The 26,068-nt window shown below is 45.7% G+C and overlaps 1 long non-coding RNA gene across 2 annotated transcripts in view; it reads left to right on the top strand.

Annotated features, from left to right (window-relative positions):
• Positions 1–395: 395 nt before the first annotated feature.
• The window catches only part of LOC135981824 (uncharacterized), a 110,242-nt gene continuing 84,569 nt past the window's right edge, over positions 396–26,068 (top strand). For both annotated transcript variants that reach the window (XR_010599010.1, XR_010599009.1), the window contains exons 1-2: positions 396–536; positions 1,663–1,726. This is a non-coding gene — a long non-coding RNA (uncharacterized LOC135981824). The remainder of the gene's footprint in view (positions 537–1,662; positions 1,727–26,068) is intronic.

Below are 26,068 nucleotides of genomic sequence, written 5' to 3'. Positions count from 1 at the left end.
CACTCTCCCACTTAAAAAAAAATCTTGAGAAAAATAATTGCCCTTTTTCCACCAGCTCTACTAAAATGACATGTTCACAAATTCACCCAAACCATACGGATTTATCATGTATTTAATTACATGTACAAATGCAAAAGGAACCTTGTTTAAATGGAGTATAATCTATTCCGCATGCTGAACACACTTAGCTAAGATCCAATGAGCATATGTAGAGTCTGCTATATGGTTTAGACGATTGTCTTAACACTGGGAAATGATTATTTTGGCAAACTGAATGTTTGACCTCTCTTTCTTGAACCTGTTCCCACACCTCTACTTTCCAGGTAAATAATTTGCTCAACTGTTTTGTTTTATAAGTGGGAACAGGACTGATCACAGTTAGTCATGGGTAGTGGGGCAAAAATTGTCAACCGAAGTTATTTATTGCAGTTGTAAGCGTTGCACAGCCTCTGACCTTTTCATAAGCACTTTACAAACTCTTTCTGTGGCATTGGACTGCATTATTCCTAACCAGCCCATGATGAATGGAAAGGCAGGTAAGGAAAAATGTTTTGTTCGTGATCATTCTATCTCTCCCCCTTCCCCACCTCCCCCCACATATGCATGTGCAAATTTCTGTCTCTTCCAGTTTTGGATGCAAACTAAGGGGCAACTACAAATGTAAACTTTAAATGAAAGTGTGGATCCAAATTCCATTTTAAATGGACACAGCTGTGCTTTGCCCACGACTCATGTAACCCTTATTTCTTCCTCTCTTCTTGAAACATTTATTTTTGTGGGTGACACTTTGGGATTTGTTTAGGGTGTATGCTAATCTTCTATGTATCCCTCTAATTTTAGGGCTAGATCGCTTTAAGGCTCAGCTGTACATTAGGTTTGGTGCAGAGGTACGTTACCTCTTGGGAAGCAGGGGGATGAATTATACATCCATCAACAGAATCTTGTTGCAGGGGTGAGGTGCAGGGATGTACAGACTGCACCAACTCCTGTAATGGTGTCGTCTGCTCCTCACAGGCCATGGTCCCGCCGCCTCCCACCCCCAGGAACACACAGGGCAGTCTCTGGTCCACTCAGCACAGGACAATTATGGCTGTCCTTATGTGATGCATACAAAGAAGGGTAGGGACCTCAGTGTATGTGCTGTCAAAATGAGCATAACACATTCCTTTTTTCACCTTCTGCTTGTATCCCATTGTGTTGCAATAGTTTTACCAAGTTGGTGACAGTCTACTGCATACTTAAGCTATATACCAGTTTACTCTGTATTTATTTACTGGCATTTCTACGGCACTCATTGCTGTAGCTACGGCCACTGCACGAACATACATACCTGTGAGAGCAGTATGGTCTTGCTACCTTCAATGTGCTGATGGGGAAACTGAGGCAGTGAGTGGTTATGTAACTTTCCCAAGGACACACAAAGTATTTGACAGAGAAGATAGAAAGAAAAGCCTGATTTCCTGACTCCCACTTCTATGCCTTAGTCTCCAGACCATCCCTCTTCCCTGCAAGCAAACTATATTCTATATGACATGCACATTTGTGAAGTGTTCCATATTTTTCCTTAACTCTCCTTTAACCTTATTTCTACAACACACTTGACAACAGTTAGGCTGCTGCTGCTGCAACCAAGATTGTCTCATTGTTACCTTATACTCCTAGAATCATAGGACTGGAAGGGACCTCGAGAGATCTTCTAGTCCAGTCCCCTACACTCCAGGCAGGAGTAAGTATCATCTGTCTGTCTCAACCTGTTGTCTCATTTCTTATCCCGCAATTGTAAACTCTTTGGGGCAGGGACTGTCTTTTTGTTCTGTGTTTGTACAGCGGGCTCTTAAGTGCTACAGTAATACAACATCATAATAATTAATATGCACAATTCATTTTCTTGTAAGATCACATACTTTTCACTAGTTAACCAAGACTTTTTGTCTGGTCACATGGTAACAAAATTGCACTAGACATATTAGCAGCGCACAATTATTTTCCTTCTGCGATATAGCTGAATTTAATTGCTCTTGGAAGAGAAGAGCCAGCTCCTGCCAGCCTTTGAGCTTTGCTTTGGGTTCCAATTTAAATAAGCTCATAATTTAACTCAGTGAAAAACTGTGGTGTGTTCCACTCGACACTGTAAATTGGCCCAGTTTTACTTCACTTAGGACACAGGTCACTCAAATAATTTGCAAAACTTGGTGAGGCTTTTGTCTAAGTATTAAGGCCCCGATCCCCCAGTTGAACTCTGCATGGGCATAAGGGGCCACCCATGAGAATCGGATTGCTCAATGGGGCCCTGACTTTATAACATAATTAGAGAGTTCTGCAGGGCTTCAGTTTTGTGCACATGTTTTGCACAGTATCAACCACTTGCCCAAAGCCCCGGTTACTCACAGCAATCTTAAGAAGGATTTGTCACTGTTTATTTGAATGGGAGCAGGAAAAGAGTCCATTAAAATATAAACATCTCCTAAACTACCATTGTTCTGATTTTGGATAGTATATTGACTTCAATAAAGGTGCACTGATTACGCCAGCTGAGGATCTAGCCAAGTAATTATTCCCCACTCGGAACCAGACAATCATTAGGCTTTAGTTTTAAACTTGAAGTTAATGGAGTAATGCCAATTTACATCAGCTGTGGATCTGTTATAGTATGACATAGGTACAGGCTTGCAACTGGGCCAACGGCATTGAACATTTCTGGTGCCATAAAGTAATGAGGCGTGTCGAGGACTGGATTGAAGATTTTAAGCCTAACTCTCCAGCTTCATTACAATGAAGTTACGCTGCCAAAGAACTGGTGCAACAGAGTGGGAAAATCTGTTTTAGTTTAGCGTCTGCTTGTTTCCACTCCTCCAGTAAAGATAAACAATTTCTTGCAGTACCAGATAAGATCCTGTTAGTCGGTGGGCTGAGAAGTTAAGACAATCTATGCTATTACATTCATCCAAAAGACATTCCAATATCCCAAAAGATAACTTCTGTTGACCTGTATCTGTCACACAAGGTCAGATGTCAAATGCCGACATGCATGTGGCCATATGAGCTGAGTTTTCTCTTGTCTTTTTCGCTGAACATTAAGCCTTTGTTGCACATTAACACCCGGAAGCATGAGGTCCCTTAGGGGCCTGACATCTCATCGATCATATTTGTGTCATCTGCAAAGCCAGGACTTCAATGAACGGCTGCTAAGCTTATGTGCTTAGAGCCAGATGAGCCCAAGACTCACCCTGTCAGTTGTGGGCACATTCAAAAATTCTGAGCATGTTGAGGTCTTCAAACTATTTTAAATAAATGTGTGTAGTCAATGGAGTGGGTCATATTTTTCAACCTGTTTAAATAATCAATGGAATAAGCATGATTATTGTTGTTATGACAAGTGTTACCAAGTAGCATACATGGTCTTCCTAGTTTGTTTTCTTAGTGTGCAAGCAAGTTTTGACTCTTGAGAAGACACGCTGTGGTCTCAGTTTTTGGCTTATGCAAGGTTTTATGTAGAAGCAACTCTGGGAGAGGGGATACTGTGTGAGCAGCAGGACAGTTTGCATTTAGCCTGGGGTTCCAATTAGAGTAAATTCTGGAGGCAGAGTTCCTCTTTGGGAACTGGGCATTGGTGTTGGGCTGAGATTCCTGACAGAAAGAATTGCCCTGCATGCTGTTTGACCACCACCATTCCAAGACTGGTGGATATGTGTAAATAAAGCAAGTTGCACTTAGAATGTACCCAGACTCTGCATCACTGATTTCTCCTCCAGTGGGAAGTCAACCTGCAAGGCCCCAGACATCTGTTACCATTCAGCACAGGGGTGACACCTGTGTCAGAGTGGGCACTGGTGTCAGAAGAAGGGGGCCACACTGTTTTCTGAGCTCTTGAGAATATCTAGGCACCTCACTGAAAAGAGACTTGGCTGTGATTTTCAAAGGAGCCTAAAGGAGCTGGGCAACAAAGTCCCATTGGACACTTTCATATAGTCTGGGGAAGGTAAATCACCGGTGGCCTGATTATGAAAACCAGACCATTAACCACCTTGTCTCAGGTTTCTCACCTCTAAAACAGAAACGAGAGCCCGGTGCCTACATCACAGAGGGAACAAGAAAGATGAATTAGTTAAACTGTGACGACATTTTAAAGATCATGTATTCATACGCTTTGCTTGTGTATCCCATTAACTTCTGAACGAAGAAAGGGTAACTCTCAAATCTCCAGGGTCACAAATGTACCTCTCCGCTGTAGGCGACCAGGATCTGTGACCAGGGTTTCTTCCTGTGTGGAGATGGCATTCTTATCCATCTAACCCCTCAAACTGACTGCAGCCAGTCAAGTGACAGAAGCTCTTCTGTTCTATTTAACAAGCCTGCCTGCCTCTGACATCTAGAGAACCTCATTTTCAGAAACCCACTTGACCTTGCCTTCTGTAAAGCACATGTGAAGATGTCCCCCCACAAGCAGCAGAAATGGGGGGGTCGGTACAAGAGCAGCTGGAATCTGTTATGAGTGAGGGCTGGCTTCTGGCATTAGCTCCTTTCTTGTGCTCTGATAGGCCTCAGAGCTGACCTTTGTCTGAACTTAGCTTAACTGGCCAGTGCTAAGAACTGCCTTTTCAGGCCCCCTGTGTCAGCACAAGATATTGTCATGACAGAGTGATTGCAATTTCACGCAGCTTAATCTTTCCAAGACAGCAGGGTCATCCACCTTGCTGTTGTTAGTGACTGTTACACTGAAAAAATGTATTTCAAAGCAAACTTTACATCAGTAGATCCATTGCCTGTGCTCAGGCTACCAAGCCTGGAGAAAAGTACCAGTTGGATTTAAGCAGGGCTTGCATGCAGTGTCTGGAGACTGATTGTGTGCTAACATATTAATGCTTTGAACTAGAAAATTAGGTTCCCAGTCCAGTAAAGGAAACCGCACAGGCAGTTGCTTACTTTCGTGCAGAATCCACTGAACTCAGTTGCAGTGGCACAGGAGTAAGTGTTGGTGCCCGTTGCTCCCTTTGAGACAGTGTGCATGTGTGAATGTCAGTACATGCGCACCTTTTGCAGGATGTCATGTGGGAATTAAAGGCTTATGTGCACCAGTCCCATTGTGGGCATGTGGCTCCATTGTTCTGATCCCTCGGGGGGACTCCGTGCTGGTGCTAAGTCTGTACACCGCAGCATCATTTTTGTTGTTTTTGTGCAACGAAGGGGCTAGTATTGGTGAAATGAAGTTGAATGTGGCAGAGAGGGTGTTAACGGTACTGGGTTAACACCTGGAGATTGATATTGTGCTGATAGGGACGGCAGCCATAATTCCCTTGCTTTCCAGAGCTTGTGTTGTGAGGGAGTGGGGTACACGGGTGCAGGGCCAGCTCTGGGCACCAGCTGAGCAAGCTGGTGCTTGGGGCGGCAGATTGTTCGAGGCGGCATTCTGCCCAATCCTAGGGTGGCACGGATGCTTTTTTTTTTTCCGCTCCAGCTGCCCTGTAGGGGGCGGCGGCGCGGAGAACCAGAGCGCCCTGCAGGGCAGTCCTCTTCCTTCCCTCCCCGCCAACTGGAGCGGAGCCCTCGCGGCAGGTGGCAGGAGGCGGCGCAGCGGGAGGGACCGTGTGGCAGTGCCCCTGCTGTAGCCCTGGGTGCCCCCTTCTTTCTCTCTCCCGCCCGCTCCCTCCCCTCCCCCCCCAGCTGGTCCCCCTGCACCCGCGCTCCGGCCGCGCCGCAGGTTTTTTTTTTTTGCTTTGCCGTTCTGGCTGCCCTGATTTTTTTTTTTTTTTTGCTTGGGGCGGCCAAAAAGCCAGAGCCGGCCCTGCACGTGTGTGGGAGTTTATATGGAGGATCGGGGCATCTGCATTGCTAGACATTGCTGCTTATCCTGTCACAGACTGCTGCCATGACATGAGGCATTCACACCGGGGATTGGATCCCAGAACACCCCCACGAAGGGGGGCACGCTGGGCAGTGAGGCAGGGCCAGCTTTGTATACTGATACTGTCCTCATTCTGCCGAAAGGCTGGTGTTGATGTCTTGCATTGTCCCTCCGCTGTCCATACCTCTGCTACACAAGAAATAATTACCTATTAAGAATCCTATCTGTTCCTTTTACACTGAATTCCACAGCTTATTCAGCACTGCCCCGGCCCTGGCGACGTGGCTAGTAGGAACGCTCCCCAATTGACTTATACCACCGAGTTGGAAACTATCCGGGCCCGTTGTGCTTGATGGCATTGCTCAGACGTTCACTGTCAGAGTCTGTCAGACTCATCGCCATTGATCAGGGCTGGGCCAGAAGCGATAAACAGCCCGGTGGTTAATTCACAGAATTTGTATTTGGAAGGAGGCGTGTCCTTGAAAAACACACTTCACCATTGGGTTCCCAGAAAATGCATTAACTGCTCATATCACCGGGACACTAGAAACTCCTTCATGGTTCAGATAAGAAACTCCTGGTAGCAACTGAAAGAAACAGAAAAGAGCAAGATGGAGCATAGGATCTGATTGGGAATGAGGCCTTCTTGGCCGCAATCAAGTCAGCCTCTGGCAGGGATGGCCTAAAAACATTCATGCCCACTAGCAGAAGAAAGTAGACAGGTGAGCTGTGAAGGCAAGTGTCTGGATACTGTGACGGCAAGTGTCTGGCCAAAGCAAGAAAAAGATCTGGGTTCAGATTCAAGCTGTCCTCACAAGAGTTTGGCTGCAAATGGTAGAAATCTTTCAAGATCTGGTGATCTATGAACCTTTTGCAATCTTAGCCTGATATCTCATGAGAATTTTTGGCGGCATGTTGGCAAAACGGGCCCCTTCCAGTCCTGGATCCAACCTGGAACCAAAGCCATAGGGGATGAATTCTGATATGGGATTCTAGCTAGTTAGCTATATAGCATCCATTATAGTAGTAGCTGAGAGCCGCCCATGAATCCAGATCTCTTGAGGTTCTGTTGCGGCTCTTCTCTAAAAGAAAAGTGTCCTGAAAAACAGGATGCAGGAGCTAGCTCCCTGCACTGGGGGTAGAAAGGGGAGGGGAAAACTAGTGGCATGAATGACCAGGAAAAATCGGATTGTGTATGCTGGGCCTTTTTATTCTCACTTTAAAGGGCAGCTGGTAGAAGCTGCAATAGGCAAATGTAATACAGTTGGTGCCAAGTCAGAGGGATGTTCGCAGACCAAGTCTATCTACACTGGCATGGTACAGGGGAGTTCTGTACAGACCCGGGGAATCTTTTCACCACCTCTGATAGGACAAAGAGTGTCAATGGAGCTGCCTCACAGCTGCAGTTGCCCCTGCAGCTGCTGTTACCAGTCCTCTACTATTGTGGAGGGGAAATGTTTATGGATGAGCATAGAGATCACACCTTCCCTAGGTAGGCCCCCAGTCCTCCATGAGGAATCCTGCTCGCCCTGCACAGAGAAGCTGCACTGTTTCCACTGTTCCAAAGGCTACAGAAGGCTGAAGGGTGGGGGCACATTTTGAAGGCAGGACAGGAGGTTGACTAGGAAAGGAAGAGGGTCAAGGCCAGTAGGAAAGGAAGGGGGTCAAGGCCAGTGGGACTTTGATGACATGGATGCAAAACTCGGTATGTGGGGTGGATAGGTGGAGGGGCATGCTACTGTGACCCCATCAGCTGTAGCAGTCATTGCAGAGTGACTGCTCCGAAGTTCTGAGCACTATGGGAGAGAGGGTCCTGCCGCAATAGAGATTCCTTGCACGAGGTTGCTTTAATCAGGCTTCAATGGGGCTCCAGAATTTGTCACTGAATGCACAGATAGAGCCAGGCAGGAACCAGATTTCCTGTTTCATGGATCATGCTGTGATTTAGAAATTTCTTGCCTTCCAAAATGAACAAAAAACAAAGATGTCAACATTGTTTTGGGTCACTGGAAATGTTTTTGTTTCAATAGAATGGAAACATTTCATTCTGATTTGGACTTTTATTAACTTTAAAAAAAGTATGTAAAAACAATTAATTTTGTTTCAAAAACTCTCCCTCCTGACTGTGCAGGTTGCTCCCCAGGTGGGGCTGGGTTAGCTCTATTGTTGGAGGGTCAAGGGGCTGTCCTCCAAAGAACATGCTGGGAAAGATCCCCAAAAGACAGCAGAGACCACACAAAAGTGGGGAGCCTTCTGCTTCTTAACTCCTCTTCCTTCCCATTCCAGCACTGGTAATATGTTTGTCTCGGTTCCCATGCTGCCACCGGCTGATAGAGCAGGGGTGTGCATTGTGACCTTTCTGATGGGAGAGTCGCATGGATTGGAAGTGTGGATCAGTGTTGTCTCAGGCTGTATTCACTTTAATGCTCCACCTCTGTTTGCCATTTGATCAGGAAGCCCAGTTGTCCCATGACTCCCACTGTCTCTGGCTAGCTGTGCTGACTTTTCCACACAGCCCACTGGGCACATGGTTTGTCACAGTTTGTCTAGTGGTGTGGCTGCCACCTCTGCTGGAAGGGGATGCATATCCAGTGTTCAGTTTTGTTCAGTCCCTTCTATCTCTATTTGCATGGGGTTATGGGACTTTTTCTCCGCTCTGTGCTGCGTAGTAAAACATAAGGGGCCCCTTATAAATCTAGAGATGGTTCAAAAATAAACATTAAGGGTGGGATTTTTCAAACACATTCAGCACTGGCCTATCTCGGCTCCTGTTGAAATCAGTAGTAAAACTCTCATTCGCTGGAATGGGACCAGAGGTTAGACCAATGCTTTAGAAAATCCCAGCATGAAAATACATATGTGGATTAAGTTAGGGCAGGTCAGACATATTCCATCCAGTAGACCGGGGTGGCCAACCTGAACCTGAGAAGGAGCCAGAATTTATCAATGTACATTGCCAAAGAGCCACAGTAATATGTCAGCAGCCCCCCATCAGCTCCCCCAGCCCGCTCCCAGTGCCGCCCACCCACTGACAGCCCCACCAATCAGCACCTCCCCCCCACCTCCCAATCACCTGTTTCATGGCAGGCAGGAGGCTCTGGGGGGGAGGGGGAGGAGCGAGGGCACTGCAGGTTCAGGGGAGGGGGCAGGAAGGGTTGGAGTGGGGGCAGGGCCTGTGGCAGAGCCAGGGGTTGAGCAGTGAGCACCTCCCGGCACATTGGAAAGTTGGTGCCTGTAGCTCCAGCCAGGAGTTGGTGCCTATACAAGGAGCCGCATATTAACTTCAGAGGAGCCACATGTGGCTCCGGAGCCACCAGTTGGCCACCTCTGCAGTAGACGGTAGTGCTGAGTACATACACATGCATGCATGTAGTGTACTTTTTTCACAAGCCTCTGAATAATTTGAGCACAGTTTGGAAGAAAACACACATTACAATATTTCAAAGCTCTAGTTTCATTAGTACTGTATATGTCACTTTAATTGCTTCTCAAATGCATTTCCTACACTGGCTTCCTTTCAGTTCTCTAGTGACAATCCTCCAGCCACCTAGTGTGGTGCAGTCATCTGAAATTCCATTCGTGAGACTGGAATCTGAAATCCTTTTCGAACTGGCAGTGCCTTTCATGTGATGGGGCTTCACAGCTCTGTAGCTAATTCTGCATTTCTTTGACCAGTTGCCACATTCCTGAGATGTGATTGACAGGCTGTGAACTCTAGCTGTGAATTGTGTTTAAATTCCTAGTGGGAGTCTCCTATGGCACAGCAATTTATGGTTTCTTTGGCCCCAGGCTTTCCTTGATTCACAGATTCATTGTGGATCCAGAACAGTGAACATTTAATAAGGATCTGGGGTTGTGTTGCCAACCAAGAAAACATGATATTTAGCATCACAAAATCAAAGGTTTTCTTAGGCATTGTGTCTGGTGCCTGTAGCTGTTAATCAGTTCACTAGTCTACATTCTTTATTTTTATGTATTGTACCTTTAAAATAAATGGAGGTTCGTTTTAGCTGTTCAAAAAGGGAAAGTACTTATTTTGTAAAATTATACCTAACGCACTAATACAAATTACTATTGAACGTGTCCTGTGTAGACAGAATCATGTGCTGGTTAGTGTGTATGTGTACCACTGCCATCTACAGGATGAAATTAGAATGGCTCTGTTGTGTGTCATAGGTCCCATACTGCAATCAGCTCACAGCAGTTCTCCTTTTCCTCAAGTGGTAGAGGGCTGTGCTTTTGAAGCAGGAGGATCAGGCATCTACAAAGTTGTGAATGGACTTGTTGTACAACATACTTAGAACCCTGAAGTCCTAGGGGGCCGCCAATGTATTACACTATTGTTTTGTGAAGAACATATAAGAATATAAAAATTTTAAAAAGACATCTGTATTTAAAGGGATACCATCAACTTAAAAATCACAGCACTATTTTAAAATGAAGGAAAAGTGGTGGCAAAGCACAAACATGGACCGGGCAATTAGGGGATAGTATCTGCAACTACTTTTAATCATGGTGAGATTTCAAGTTACATAGATGAATAGATTTTAAGGCCAGGAGAGCCCATTAGATCATCCAGTCTGAACTCCTGTATAGCACAGGCCACAGAAGTTCATTCAAAGAGTTTCACCAACGTTGACTTTAAAAGGATGCTGACTGGTGAAATTTTGCCCCAAAGAAGGTTTTACAAGATAGAAACATCAATATTTCTATGATTTCTTTTTTAAGATTCAACATGGAAACAGCGCTATAAAAAAAGAACAAATATTTCTTTGTCCGTTTGTAAGACACCCTGAAAGTGAATTTAACTAGAAACTCTGATGCTAAAGTAAAACGGTCTAGTTTCACTGTCCCAGTGTGTAAAACACAAAAAAACCCAACAAAACACAACCTCCCCCAAACCACAAAACAAACAAACAAACAACCCCCCCGAACACCGAAATAAACAGCATAAATTGTAAAAAAAAAAAAAAAAAAAAAAAATTTTAAATTTGATTTTTCAGTTTGAATGATCAAAGTCGTTATTACCAATTGTTACCCCACAGGTAAGGGCATTTTATTTCCCAATATGGATAGGGCCAAATTAATCCCTCTGTAAATGCATTAATTTCACTGAAGTTACATCAAGTGTAAATTTGCCCCATCATTTCTAACCAGACAGCGACCTTTAAAAAAGCTGGCTACATTTTTGCAGCAAGAAAGGGCAATGTTTACTATGGCAAAGTGAGACGCACTCATCCATTCTTTACTAGGGCTATCAAATAGATAGTTACTCTAATTACCTTGGAATGTTATTTCTGCAAGATACCAACTGAGTCCCAACGGGGGAGGGGGAAAGGGGCGGGATGATCATCCTTTATTATATATCTATGAAAATGTATCCATTTGCAGAATCAGATTATTTAAAACATACATTGCCACAGGGAGGTGGTGTAGCCTCACAAGGAGACCTGGTTTTCAATAGCAGCTCTGCCACTGGTCTGCTGAGTGTCCTCGGACAAGTCACTTCCCCTCTGTGCCAGTTTCTCCACCTATAAAATGGGGATAATGATACCGACCTCTTAGGAAAAGTGCTATATTAGAGCTAGGTATTTATTATTATTACTTTATTACATCCCTAGTCATAAGACTCTATCTCCCTTAATAAAACATATGGACGTGTGAAAATGAGGCTCTCTTATGGAGTGGAACTCCCCCCTCACCCCCCGCCGCATATTGTTCTACCATAAGCAGCGAGGAGTTTGCTTAGCCATAGAATGAGTTGTGGGTCTGGATCCTAAAGGTTATATATCCAGGAAACTAATTTATCGGCTAATTATGAAACAAACACACGTGCACATGCACAAAATCCACCTACATTCCCAAGTTAAATGGTTTGCAACGAATAATTTAAGCACTCAAAAGGCTTTTCACCCTCACTGTCAATGGGAGTAAGATCGGGCCCAATGAGAGCCAGGGTTTGCACGATTATGCCTTCTGCTTCTAAATTAGGATTCTTCTCTCATCCGTTCTTTTACGAGTCAAAGTCTCCTGAGAAGCAGAAGAGGCTGTAGATGGCAGCATAGGCATTTGAATGGGAAGGCAGGCCTGACAGTTACAGCTGATTTCATCATCATCATCCCGTGAGAAATTGCCTGCTGTCTAGTGTCTCAGCAAAAGCAGCTGCTGCTGTCTGATGGGGGCTAGGGTGAGCCTGAATTTTGGAAAATGGAAGATCGAGATATGCAGGCTTGTTATTCGAGGCGTTATTCAGATGAATAGGGAAATGAATCAAAACGCTGTCCTCCAGCGTTTACTGCATCGGGGGAAATGTGTGTTTGTATTTCACTTGTCTGGTTTGTGTTCTGGATCATCCCAGGTTGTTAGAACATCCAATTTTTCCTAGCCAGATACAACACAATCACTTGTGACCCACTAGACAGCTGCTGACTTGCACTTAAACACCTCAGGCCTGATCTGGCCTGGATCATTCACCTGTCTCCCTCCCCACCCCCACCACACACACACGTGAGATTCATGCAAGGAGGGGACACCCCATGCAGGGGTCTCTGCTTGTTCCTGGGGAAAAGTGGCGTAGGTGTCTTCATGGTATTATCTCTACTTATCCTCCAGCCTGCGTATGGGGGTGGTGGAGCCTGGGAGGGACAGCAGATCTTGTGTTGCCTGCTAGCATCATCCTTCCTGCCCCAATTTTTAGGCAGAATAGGTTATACTGCCCCCAACCTATATTAACCTTCCCCAGAGAGCCCACTGGAGATTTTGTGGCCACTGTGGCTAGGGGTGGGAATCCTTGGGAGGATGGATTAAATAGAGCTGCATCGCCAGGCAGGCACAGGGCTGCTGTAGAGAGGGCCCTGGGGATCCACCAGGTTGAGGGGTGAGCCCTGTAGCCTCTTCCACATCCACTGATGGTACAGTGTGAGGGTATTTCACTCTATAAAGCCCCCTTGTTACGAGGTAGCTGGACCCTGTGGCTAGATTAAGCCCAGCTCCCCTGGACAAGAGCAGGCAAATCCAATCCAGCCAATTAAAGAGGGCTGAGCTACACCTGGGCCTATTAAGGGCGGCTAGTGGACAGCTGGAGGAGGAATTGACTGAGGCAGGCTGAGCTCTGGGGAGGGAAAGCCATGCTGGAGTGGAGCTAGTGCTTGTGGTGGGTCCCTGGAGCCAGGGACGGAGGGTGTTGCTCCACGCAGGGAGCAGAGCTGACCAAGGTGGGAAGCTGCCAGGAGCAGGAGTGCCAGAGACCCCTGGAAGGAGTGGCCCCGGGGCCAAGGACTGAGATAAGACTGTTTTCTGTTTGTTTGATTACCTCTGTTAATAAACCTCCTTGACAAGAGTGGGTGTGGCAGTGCATGCCTTGGTGCCAGAGACAGGCTGAGCCCTCGTGACTCCCGGTGGGAAGAGGGTGACCTGACCCCTGATCATGCTTTCAATTGTGTGCACTGGAGGGGCAAGGAAACCAACATCAGTGGAAATACACCCGAGTGAACCCAGGCTCCGTGAAATCAGAGCCGGGCCCCAGTGCAAGGCCTTGTTCAGATGTCTGCCACGAGGCTGAATAGCAAAGCCACCCTTTCACTTCTGGTTCTGTGTCCATACCAAAAGGATGAGTTGCCCATTCAGCCTACTGTTTTGCTAAATTCCCGTTCTGGCTTTTCTCAGACTAAGTGCCCAGAAATACACATCGGAACAGAGCCCATGGCTAATTATTTATGGCTGCAAACAAGTGGGGCAACCATATTTTCTTGTTGGAGATCCAGGTTAACCTTTGACAACTCACCTAAAAAATATTTCCCCTCACCTATTATGTACATAAGGCAGCTGTATGCTCATTAAAAAAAAAAAAAAAGCATATAAAGCATATGTCATCACATTTAGGGCTCAGTCCAAATCCAGTTGAAGCCAGTGAAAAGTTTCCCATTAATGTCAGGTCTTTTACAGTTTGTGATAAAAGTTACATATGTCTCTGTGCCACAAGGATGGAGGATGCAGAAGAAGCTAGGGACAGATAGATGTGACCCTGATATTTAGACTAATGTATTATTCTGAGTACTAGAAAATCTGAGTTTAGGAGCTAAATTCACTTCCAGGCATCTTTAGGCCTTGTCTGTTAGTTATTTTGAGAACAGGAGCCACGCAACTGTTTCAAGCAACACCCCAGCTTATTGATACATAGCACTGAAAGGTCAATCACTCTATTTACATTTGCACACGTGTGCGCTACAAAAATAGCGTCTCTCCTTTGTTCTAGGAACTCCTAGACCCACTATCAAATATTATCACACTCACTGGTGTCTCACCACAGTGAAATGCCCTTTCTGCTCTAGGGCGAGAAAGGTGTTTCCTCAAATTATCAGGAACCATAAGAGAATTCTTATGATAAGGAAGCGATGAGGAAATACTGCTGGTGCTGGGGAAAGGAGAGAGAGAGCTGGCATCATGCTAAGTAACAACCTGTCCCTGGAGCAGACAGTAATCACAAATGGATCCAAGGGATCAAGTCGCCAAACACGGCATGTACCTCTATCCCACGTGAGTCAGACGACCCATGAGAGGCCTCACTTTGTCTTACACTTAGGCAACACTTACATAGTTTGTCATGCTAACAAGTGTCATTGAATTGTACAGTACACAGTTAGAAAATTAGAGAAATCAGTTAGAAAAATCAACCTAGATTTTTCTGGAAACAGGAGAGAGCTTTAGGGGTCTGACGCTTTATGTACTTTGTAAAACATTCTGAGTGTTTTGTGAACCATTGAGCCTGATTCTGAACTCATATACATCGGTGTAAATCAGGAGTAACTGAAGTTAGTGGAGCTGTGCAGGTCTAAAAGTAGGGTAAGTGATATCCCAATTAGAGCCATTGGTGCTGATCCTTTGTGGATATAAAATTACTCATGTGCATGACTGCTTTCAGGATAAGGGCCATTGTTTAGTTGTCACAACATGCACAGAAACATTTTTTGCATTTCTCATAATGTAACTAAAAAAATTCCCACTTTCATGAGTAAACGGATTAATTCACATCTTGTGGCATAAAGACCAAGACATAAAAAAAGAATTGCAACTGCAGCCCTTTGACTGAGTAGACCCAGTGGAAATTCTTTGTGAGCTGGGATCTCCTCTTGCCACAGATCTTCTCTTCCTTTTCTTCTCCATCCTGGTACCTGCTTCTCCATCCTTGCTGTGGGCCCCATTTTTCTGCTGGGTACAAATAATTCCTATGGACTTCAGTGCTGCAGGCAGAGACCCAACCTGCGTGGCTTGCTCTCTTTCTATGGTCCTGTTTCTCTCTTAAAGGCATGCTCTCACTCCCTTTCTCTCTCACTTTCAGGTGACTCCTTTTCAGAGGGAAACTTCTGCAAGATGGGACTATGACCCTGTTTTCTGTCTACTGCACCTTGGAATGTGCAGAGGCCTTCCTTGCCTACGGGTTACAGACCATAGTTCTGGGAGGCAGTTCAACAGAGCAAGACACACACACACACTGCGCTCTTTCTCTCTCTCATGGAAACTTTGCTTTTGTTCTTTCTTGTTTTCCATTTCACTTACTCTACTGCTAAAAGTCAATCAGACAAAGGACAGGGCTGACTTTTTGGATATGTATGGGAGGTATATGGGTGTGACTTAAAGTCTACAAGTGATCTGGAAACCTTCCTGGTTCTGCTGATAACTGCTTTTTTCTTTGAAACACATTTGCAATTGGATTGGCTCTGAAGGTGGCTCCAGAGCTGACATTTTTGGTGAACATAGGAGGGATTCTCTCCCCTGCTGCAGCCTCTCTATATAGCTATGGTGGTGTACAAGGACTGCTACCAGCTGGGGGAGATTTACCCCAGTGCAGACACTGTGTAGGGTTGCCTATGGCAACCTTACACAGGCCTGCTCACAAGCTTCAGTGTAGGATGGCACCTGTGGCAGTCATTGTGTCAGGATGGGGCAGGGCCTGGAGTCTCCATAGCCTGCTACTACAGGGTTTCTGGGCAGTCCTGAGTCATGGAGGTGCCCATAGGCAGTCCAGTCAGGGCTGCTGTAACTTAGAGCCATTCCTGATGTTTCTCTAAGTTGGACCGTAGGCTGCACCAGCCCTCCATCAGCTCAGAATCCCAAGCGTGAAAAGGTAACCTAAAGCCACCTTTGCCCCAACCCACCACATCCCCTTGAGCTGGGCATGTGTGAGTTGTGCCTCGTGGAGATGCAGCACACTCTGTGGCCTCATGTTCCTTTCAAAGAGGCGACTGAGGGGCAGGGTGGGGAGATGGGAGAGCTGGCCCTGCAGGGGAAACAAAAAGGTTTTAGTGCTTTTCGTTAAAAAACCTAGTGGTTTTAAGAATGTGCGGCTTTAATGAATCATTCTTCCCACGCACAAGTGACACCTGTTGTTCATTTCATCCACGTAAAATGCAGTGATAAATGGCATTGGGGGTGCTGGCCGCTGATTGCGTTTGGCTCTGCTGAGATGAATGCTTATGTCCCGCTCTGTGACTGAGGAGTTAATCATAATGGAGAGCTGGATGTGTAGTGCAAGCTTATGCTGCCAGCCCTTCGGGAACAAAGAGCAGAGCGATTAACTGGGAGCCACTCCTGAGGGAATTTAAAGCAGCCTGCTCTCCCTCTTCTCCAGAGAAGATGGAGGAGGATTGTCAAGTTTTCTATATGCTAAAAGGCACAACTTGGGGAAGGGCGGCTGCCCCCTTGTGGAAGGAGATGTGGGTTCACTCACAAGCCACACAGATTTCCCCAGATCCTCAAGGGCTATGGATCCGCTTCACCCCCTTCCCTGCAAGTGCTGCTTCAACGGAGCCTTATTACCAGACTCACCCTTGGTAGGGCCACCTCCGGGACCCTCCACAACATATTCCAACCTTGTGGGGTGAGTCATCAATGTAGAGGGGCTCCATGGACACTGTTATGCAGCCCAGATCTAGAACTTGTGGGGGTGATGTAGTCAGGTGTGCCCCCTTCCTGGAGAGCTCTCTGTGGGGAGCCCAAGGAGAGGCCAAGCTGCCCTCCCCCTCTCTCCACACCAGGCAGGGCAGATCGTACACAGAAGGCCTGCGTAGCGTGCAGATCTGGACATGCGTGGTTGGAGACTGTGTCTCCAATTTTCCGACACCTGAGATCAGCAGCTGTGCTTGGTCATTGTCATTAATAATCATAAAGAAGACAATGTATTAAAATGGCTCTAGGTATTTAGACTGGAGGGAATTAATGTCTGTAACAAACTCACTTTGGGGAACCCATTTCAGAGGAATTAAAGACATTCAGGTGAGTGATGGAGAAAGTAACTCAGGCGTGTATTTGGGGGTGATAAAGTCAGTGTAAATGAATTTGATGTAAGGGGTGAGTTGGGGGGGAGTTCCCCAAAGATTGGCTAAATAGGATTGCACAATCAATCTATGTCCTGTGTGTAGTGTGGGATATTAAGGGGATCCGGGCTGTTGGACCACTGACAAGACCTTGTACATTCTTGTTCCCAAACTAGACCCGCAACCTGTACTGAGCTATCCAGCATCTCACTAAGTCCCGGCTAGGTGAAGAGTTGTGGGATCCTTATGAAAAATTCTTATAACATTTGGTATTTTGGACCATCCTATAAGATTTACTAGAAAAAAAATTTCTACTGTTTGTAGACTTCTGGGGGATAGCCCCATGAGTCTACAAAAAGGTGCTCATTGTTGATTAAATTCTGTCAGTTTTAGGAGTAATCTCTATAGGCCTTGTTATATGTCTGTAGAATCTGCTGATTTAATCTTGTTAAATTGGCTGGGGCGGGGGAGGGGGCGGGTGGGTTGTAAGGGAAGGGGTCCTGGCACAGAATTATTCGTATTTGATTGAGATGAGGAGACCCTGAAAAGCCTTCATAGTGCCAAGTTTTTAGCCAGTGCTGGGCAGTGTGCCTTCTGATTGAAAATACATGTGTTTGTCTGAGCTTTTGAGGTGCCACTTGAATACACATAAGAAATGCCCAATCTTCTCTCATTTGACAGCTGACTGTAGCCATCTGCAGGCAGGGACAGCATGGGGGTAGGGGTCAATATGCAAATCGAGGCTACCAAAGCCAACCTCTGCTCATTGTTGTGCCCCTGAGGTGGATGAGTCTGGCAACTTCTGTGTTCTTAATCTTTACATGAGATAAAATAAACACTTCCCCTCCTCTTGTTGCTTCATGCTACAAATTGCCAACCTCACAGAAAGCTGGGTGTTTTGGCCTCCAGTTATGTTTTGTTATCAGCTTATAAAACTATCCTGCACAGATGACTTGACATGAAAAGGGCTGACTGGAAATCATTAGAGATTTCAGCTAAATCGAATTACACTTCGCAGTTGCAGAACTTTTCAACAACAGCCCAGAATAGCGTGGATTTCTGCTCTCTCTCACATTAGTGTAACTCCACTGACTTCAGTAGCGTTACTTCTGATTTATGCTGGCATCAGTGAATGGAGAATCAACACCACAGTTGAAATGAATATTCTTGAGCCGGTGACTCAAGGGATTGGTAATAGGATATAGCGTTTTTCACTTCCAGGCTGCTGGTCTGTATCCACCCCTGATTGGTCGTAAATGAAGATTATACTCTAATAGTTGTCGGCTGGGTTACGTGAAATGAGTTGGGTGGTCTATGTCCATCTCCCAGCAAACAAGTGTCCCCGTCACAAAACCCACCAGCAAAATTGACACTAATTAGCAGCACTGTTTGCAGCTTCGTCAGAGAGGCCAAGGACTAAATGAGCTGCAGAAAGTGAACTATGCCCTTAATTGCTGGAGGTGTTTCCAGGGTCACGGAAAGAAGTTGCCACTGCTGCTGATCACACAGTCCTGTCCTGTGGATCACCAGGGCTGTCAGCCCAACAACTTCCAGGAAGCCCAAATTAAAAATAGCAAAGGACATTTAAAACAAGTGGTAGGGTTGGCTCTTAAGCATCCAAGCTTCCTAGGCAAGCAGCGATTAAAGTAGGTAGTGATTTTGTGTGTGTGTAGCGGGGTTGGCTTTTACGGGAAGCTCCATATAACCTCAGGCCAGCATTAGAAACACCCTGAGCCTGATTCTCCATTGCATTACCTTTAGTAATGCAGGGCTTGATCCAAAACCCACTGAAATCCATGGGAGTTTTGGATCAGCCTCTTACACCTGTGAAAAGAGAGCTTGATGCTTTGTTACACTAAGCTTTGTGCTCATCCACTGGGGCAATGCAGCCCTAAAGCCTGCCTAGCCAGCCAATGGGGAAGTCCCCCCAGGCTAGGGGAAAATTCCGGTGGCACAGAATCGCCATAGTGGTTTCTAATCCACCTGTTCAATCTGGCTGTGAGTGTAGCGGATGTGGCTGGGGAAGGGGGGGCATTGTCAGTACTTCCTTACACCCAGCAGTTTCCTCACTCACAAGAATGGCCACTTCAGGCTGCTCTAATTCCCTCCAGGGACTGGACTGATGCCAGGATGGCCCCATGATGAAAGGAGCACAAGGATTGGCTTAAAGCCACCTTTGCAACCATCCCTTCCTGAGCTGCACTGTGCATTGCTCCACCTCAGCCCAAAATCTGTCCCAAAGGAGTGTAAAAGCACAGCCACTCTGAACCGGCAGCATTAACACATGCTTTGAACATGCTGGCATACGCAATGTAAATGGCTACACAAGGTCCAGAGCAATGGAGTCCCATTCAGGTCCACATTTTCAAAAGCAGCCTCTGATGTTGACTTCCTCCATCTTTGGGTGCCCTGTTTGAGTCACCTTGGATCTGATTGTCAGAGGGTGATGTGAGCACCCACAGCTCCTATTATTATTATTATTTTATTATTTATTATTCAGAGATGTACTATCAACGGCAACCCTCTGTGCAACAGGCCATTCCATCTTCCAAACTTTGGTGGAGCCACAATCTAGGCCTGTCTTAATTTTGGTTTGGTTTTGCATGTACAATATAAAAAGCACATCTAACTCGCTGGGCTCACCCTCTTTGTCATTACTTTATTATGTCCTTCAGACGCATACATTTTAAACTTCCCATGTCACATTATCAGCAGGCACCAGTGGAAATATATTCTGATGTGTTGTGTTATATCACACAGCAGCAATGAGCCCAAGTAATACTCAGTGGTGTGTGGGAACCAATTAAGAGTGTATCCTGCCTGCACGGTCTATAAGCATTGCTCCTTCAGAAGGGTTTGATTGTTAGCTGGAATAGTCCGGTACATTTAATGTGACCGAGAGGGGGGTGAGATCACCTGTAAATGTCTTAGAGGTGTGTGAGCAGATGTGAATGCATCTTTAACATAAAACAATGCAATTTTCCGGGAGTCCTGCCTTCGCAAACCAAATATGAAAATAGTTTGCCTAACCTTGGGGACTCTGCGGGGTGAGGGGGTGGGAGGAAAGGGGGGAGGAGGGGAAGGGGGAAACTGCCTTCCAGAATCAAAGCCCCTCTGCCAGGGCCGGCTCCAGGCACCAGCTTTGCAAGCAGGTGCTTGGGGCAACCACTCCGGAGAGGGGCGGCAGATCCAGCTATTCGGCGGCAGTAGGGTGACCAGACAGCAAGGGTGAAAAATCGGGACGGGGGTGGGGGGTAATAGGAGCCTATATAAGAAAAAGACCCAAAAATCGGGACTGTCCCTATAAAATCGGGACATCTGGTCACCCTAGGCGGCAGTTCGGCGGACGGTCCCTCACTCCCACTTGGAGCGAAGGACCTTCCACCGAATTGCTGCTGCAGATTGCGATCGTGGCTATTTTTTTTTTTTTTGGCTGCTTGGGGCGGCCAAAACCCTGGAGCCGGCCCTGCCCTCTGTTTTTGCTCTGTCTCTTGTCAAACTTGATGCTGTCATTGCATGTAAATACTAAAACTCACACATTTCTGGTTGTTAGCCAAGTGGGAGGAATGATATTTTTTGAGTGGCCTAATCTGGCTTCCACTGGCAATAATAGCAAATTTCAGTTGACTTTGCTAGGAGCAGGACTGGGACCAATGTGTGTAGTTGACCATCCATATATATTGCCACCACACCGGACTGTATTTTATGCAGGGCTTGGATTGCAAGGGTGGCTACTTCTTACATTTTGCTTCACAGTCTTCTCCAACAGAACAATCAGATACTACGGTACCTGAGACAGACAGAGAGAAACTTGTTCCATTATGCTATTGTGACATGGAGTCAGGCCTAATTTTGCTTTGGGATCATTTTGGTGCCCTGCAAGAGATAGATTAGCCCTATTCAAAATGGCGATTGTCTATTAAATAATGACAGCATCCCAAAGGCAAGTTGCTTTATTAATTATGATTATGATTATTTATTTTATTATAGTTTATTAATATCAGTTAGTTGCAATGCAGTAGCATCTAGAGGCCTCAATTGAGATTGGGTCCTTGTTCTAAGCACAGTCAGTGCCCTGAAGACCTTACAATCTAAGTAGATAAGACAGGTAAAAGGTATGAAAAAGACAATTTTTGTATCCAGTTCACAATCTGGGAGGGGGAGGGGTCTGAGGCACAGAGAGTTTATGACCTGGATTCAGCATGTGTGTAACTGTAAACACGTGAGTAGCCCTTGGCATTAAGACCTAGACTTTCAAAGGTATTTAGGCCCCTAAAGATGCAGCTAGGTGCCTAATGGGATTTTTGAAAACAGTGGGAGTTAGACACCAGGTTAGGTGCTTTTGAAAACCTCATCCGGGGCTAGATTCACAAAGGAAACGTAAGTGCTTAGAAAATCACTGGGATTCACAAACACTGAGTTCAGCGCCTCGGCTACCTATAAAACGAATGGGGAGAGGTAGGAGCTTTAGAATGGGATTCACAAAAGCTGACATGCTAGGCAATGCCTCACCTAAACTAGCAATGGGAGATGCCAAGCTTAGGGGTGTGTGCTAAGCCCTGCTCCTCTCTCAAAATAGGTACCCCAGGGTACGTCTACACTACCTGCCGGATCGGTGGGTAGTAATTGATCTATTGGGGATCGATTTATCACGTCTCGTCTAGACGCGATAAATCGATCCCCGAATCGACGCCCATACTCCACCTTGGCAGGAGGAGTAAGCGGCATCGACGGGGGAGCCGCGGCGGTTGACTTGCCACCATGAGGACTGCCAGGTAAGTCGAACTAAGATACTTCAACTTCAGCTACGCGACTAGCGTAGCTGAAGTTGCATATCTTAGATTGTTCCCAACCCCCTAGTGTAGACCAGCCCTAAGTCTCCCTCTGCTTGGGCTTCTTAGCTGCAAACCCTCTCTTGGTGCTGTGCCTATGCCATTGTAGCAAGGTGTGGGAGGAAGAGGCAGACCTGGAGCTCCCACATAACATTTAGCCCAGTTGTTAAGGTACAAGGCTGAGATGTGAATAACCCTTGGTTCAAATCCTCCCTCTGCCTGAGGGGGAGAAGGGATTTGAACTGGGATCTACTACCTCTCATGTCCCCATGTCTCTCCAGTTGAAGCTGCTCCACTGTGGATAAATATCTTTAAAAAGATTCATTGGAGCAGGGGGACTTGCTCCTGGGCCTCCCATCCGAGTGTTGTAACCAGCAGGCTAGAGAATCATTCTCATACTGGTTTGCTCTCTGTCTGGCCCAGTGTTGAAGCCCTTGCACTGTGGATAAACAATGAAAGATTTGTTGAGCTAGAGAGAGCAAGCCAACATACTGACTCTGTAGCCAAGTGGTTAGAGGACTCCACTGCTTCAATGATTTTTTGTACTTATTTCTCCACAGTGGAACAGCTTAGCGGGGTAAATGGAAGGGAAGTTTTTGATAAAGATGTGATATTTCAAAAGGAAGTGTGACATGCAAAGGAAATTGTGTTGTGTAATAGCTAAATGCCAACCAAATCCTACAGTAAAGAATTTTGTACAAAGTGTACCAGCAACCAACAGCCACCCACATCAGAATAGCCTATAGCTCAGTGGCGAGGATGCTTACCTGAAAGGTAGAAGATCCCTCTTTAAACCTCATCTCTCCCTCATGTGGTTGGGGGACGTGAACTGGGTCACTCCCACATCCTAACCACTGGCTAAAAATTATGAGGGAGGGGCTCCTTTCACAGTTTTGTGTAAGCTTGTCTGTAGGGGCCCGATCCAGTAAGTGAAACCTGAGCACGCTAACGGTGGATTGGACCCTACAGATGAGTTAGGTGGAGAAATGTCTAACGTCTCCCCATTTGTGCATTGCTCTGGGGCATAGGCGTCGGGACATCTGGCATGGGGTTGCAGTGAGCATATGCAGAGGCAGAAACAGAGGTGCCTAGGGAACTTTTACTGCAAAATTTTAGGTGCCAAGTGGTTTTAGGTGCCTACAGGGTTTCGGGGCAGTTGAACGGGGGATTTGTGAATCCTAATGGGGCCTGAATCTGGGATTTAGGGACCTAAAATGGCAGTTAGGTGTGTAAGTCCTTTTGGTCCTTCACGAGGTGCCTATCTGCATCTCTTGGTGCCTAAATACTTTTGAAAATCTGGCTCTAAGTTACTTGCCCAAGTCACACAGGGTGTCTGTGACCGAGCTGGAAAATGAACCCAGCTCTTCTGAATCCCAATGCAGCGCATTAGTCACAAGACCATTCTTCCCTTCTTTACCTCAGTTTATCTCTCCATACAAGAGGGCTACTAATATCAATGTACTGTACTGCCTGGGGATGTTGCAAAGTGAAATGAGGGGAGGCTTGCAAAGCACTTGGGTATTTCTGGGTGAAAGGTGCAGTAGAAAGGCAAAGTATTATTGGAACTAAAACCATTAAAAAAAAAAAAGAAGCTATAAATCTACTTGCCAGTGTTGCATCCCTCTGTGGCTTAGTCGTTGGTCAGGGCCACATCAATGTGTTCATTATATAATATGCTGATGTAGAAAGTGCCGGAAATGATTGCTTCCTATTACATAACTGTTGCTGTGCATGTGATGGGTCTTCTGATACTCAGGGGAACAGAAAGTGTAATGGCTCTTGCTTGCTAGTACACTTTGTGCAAAATCCTTTAATGTAGAATTTGGTTCACATTTAGCTGTGACACAACACTATTTCCTTAATGTGCCCGTTTCTTTTTGAAATATCACAGCTTTGTTAATATTTTCCCTTCTACGTACTCATCTAAAATCCAGGCTGTCTACTTCGGTTTCAATGGTGTTACATTGGGATGAGAGAGAGAAGAACTAGGCCCCTGAGACATGATGGATTAAGGGGCTGGTAATATGATAGAGCAACCTTCCCATCAGTCCACGTGCAGCCCAAGTCGATAGTGAATGAAAGTTGTTGCCGGCTGGTAGATTTAATGGTTTCTGTACAATGGGATTGGCATAGTGGCTGGTGACATCTTAATTGCCAATATTCAGAATATCCCATAGTCACGTGGCAGTGTCGAATACCTAGATTGTGTCAGTAGAAATGTCACAGTTGTGCTTTTCATCAATTTCAATGGGAGTTGCATGGCTAAAGCCCTTAGTCTGCTTTGGAAACCTCAACTGATAATTTTGTTACTTATAAGGAATGCATCCAACCCAAACTCGGACAAGTAAATCTTAGCAGCATACTGCCTAACCGTCCATCATTGGCTTTCACCTATTAATTCCCTCATCAGTCCCAATAATCGGTGGTGTACTTTGTGCGTACCTTTTAGGGTACATCTGTGCTGCCATTGGAAGTGTGATGGCAGCTCACGTAGACAATCCCAAACTAGCTTTAATCTAGCTGGCATGGCTATCAATAGCAGTGAAGCTGTGGGGGTGCAGTGAGTACAAGCCCACCTTTAACCCTGGGTACAGACTCATGTTCCCAGATTACGACTGTGCTGCCACACCTTCAATGGTATCTTTAGCTGTGCTATCTACATGAAAGCTAGCACAGGCATGTCTGGATGAGTGCAAGCACATCTCTGGTTGCAGTGTAGACACACCCATCGAAAGACATCCACACTTGGTCTGAAGATTTCAGAAGCTGGCTAATCCAACCACCTCCCCGAATATGTGCAATGTGTAAATGTGCTGCTGCAGCCAAAAAAAGTCAATTGGCTGAATAGGAATAATTACAGTATTGGTATTACCGTAGTGCCTGGAGCCCCCGTTGTGGATCAGGGTCCCACTGTGCTAGGTGCTGTACAAATACAGAACAAAAACACCATCCCTGCCCCAAAGAGTTTACAATCTAAGTATAAGACAAGAGACGACAGATGGAGAGAGACAGACAGATGGGAGCACAAAGAGTCAACAAGACAGTATTGGCCAGCATGACTGGCAGTGGTCTCAGCTCTGCCTAACTGTTGTCAGATTTTTAGTAGACAATTAAACACAAGGGAACAGAGTCAGCAAATGATTAATCCAAATGAAAGCTGCTGCTGCAAATGACATTGCAGACGTCTAGCAGGTTCCACAGATTAAAATGAATTTTTAGTGTCAAAGCGTATGTAAACGCTGTAGCTGGGAGCATGCCTCCCAGCACCGACTCATCCTAGCTCTGCTCAAGCTAAAGCGCTAAAAATAGCAGTGCAGATGTTGTGACACAGGCAGTGGCATGGGTTGACCACCCAAGCTCCGACCCAGGTGATCAGGTGGGCTTGGACTAGGACAGCCAGCCCAAGCCCCAGCCACAACATCCACATTGTCATGAAAAATCATTTATGTCATGCTGTACAGTTCCACTGTGTTTTATAAACGGATGGCCAGATTCTGATGGATTTACTGTATACACATTAGGAAATACCAGTTTAGCAAAGATTGTGGTTGATTCTCCATCACTGGACATTTTAATATCAGGATTGGACGTTTTTTTTTTTCCTAAAAGATCTGTCCTAGTTCACACAGAAATTAACTCAAGGAAGTCCTATGGCCTGTGTTATACAGGAGGTCAGTCTAGACAATCACGATCCCTTCTGGCCTGAGAATTTATGAATATATAGCTCCACAATTAGTCCAGCGGTTTCAGAATAAGATACTATTACTCACTTGTAAGTAAGGATGTTGGAATATGGCCCACACAGTAAACACAATGGAACATAGACCCAACCCCTGCCTTGAAGAACTTACATTACACTGATTTTTCTTTTTTTAAATTTGAGTTCAAATCTTGTCTCTGTCAGAAACTTTCTGTTACCTTGCTCTGGGCTCTTAATCTCTCTGTGCTTCTGTTCCTCATCTGGAAAATACCGGTAACCATAATGATAACTTCTTTTCTCTCACTCTTTGTTTGTTTTGTCTTTTTAGACTGAAAGCTCTTTGGAACAGGAATTCTCTCTTACTACACATGTTTTCAGCACC

The sequence above is a fragment of the Chrysemys picta genome, chromosome 2 (genome assembly GCF_011386835.1).
Source record: "Chrysemys picta bellii isolate R12L10 chromosome 2, ASM1138683v2, whole genome shotgun sequence".
NCBI classification, from domain to species: domain Eukaryota; kingdom Metazoa; phylum Chordata; order Testudines; family Emydidae; genus Chrysemys; species Chrysemys picta.
Note: the sequence above shows the minus strand (reverse complement) of the source record. Positions and strands in the feature narration are given on the sequence as shown.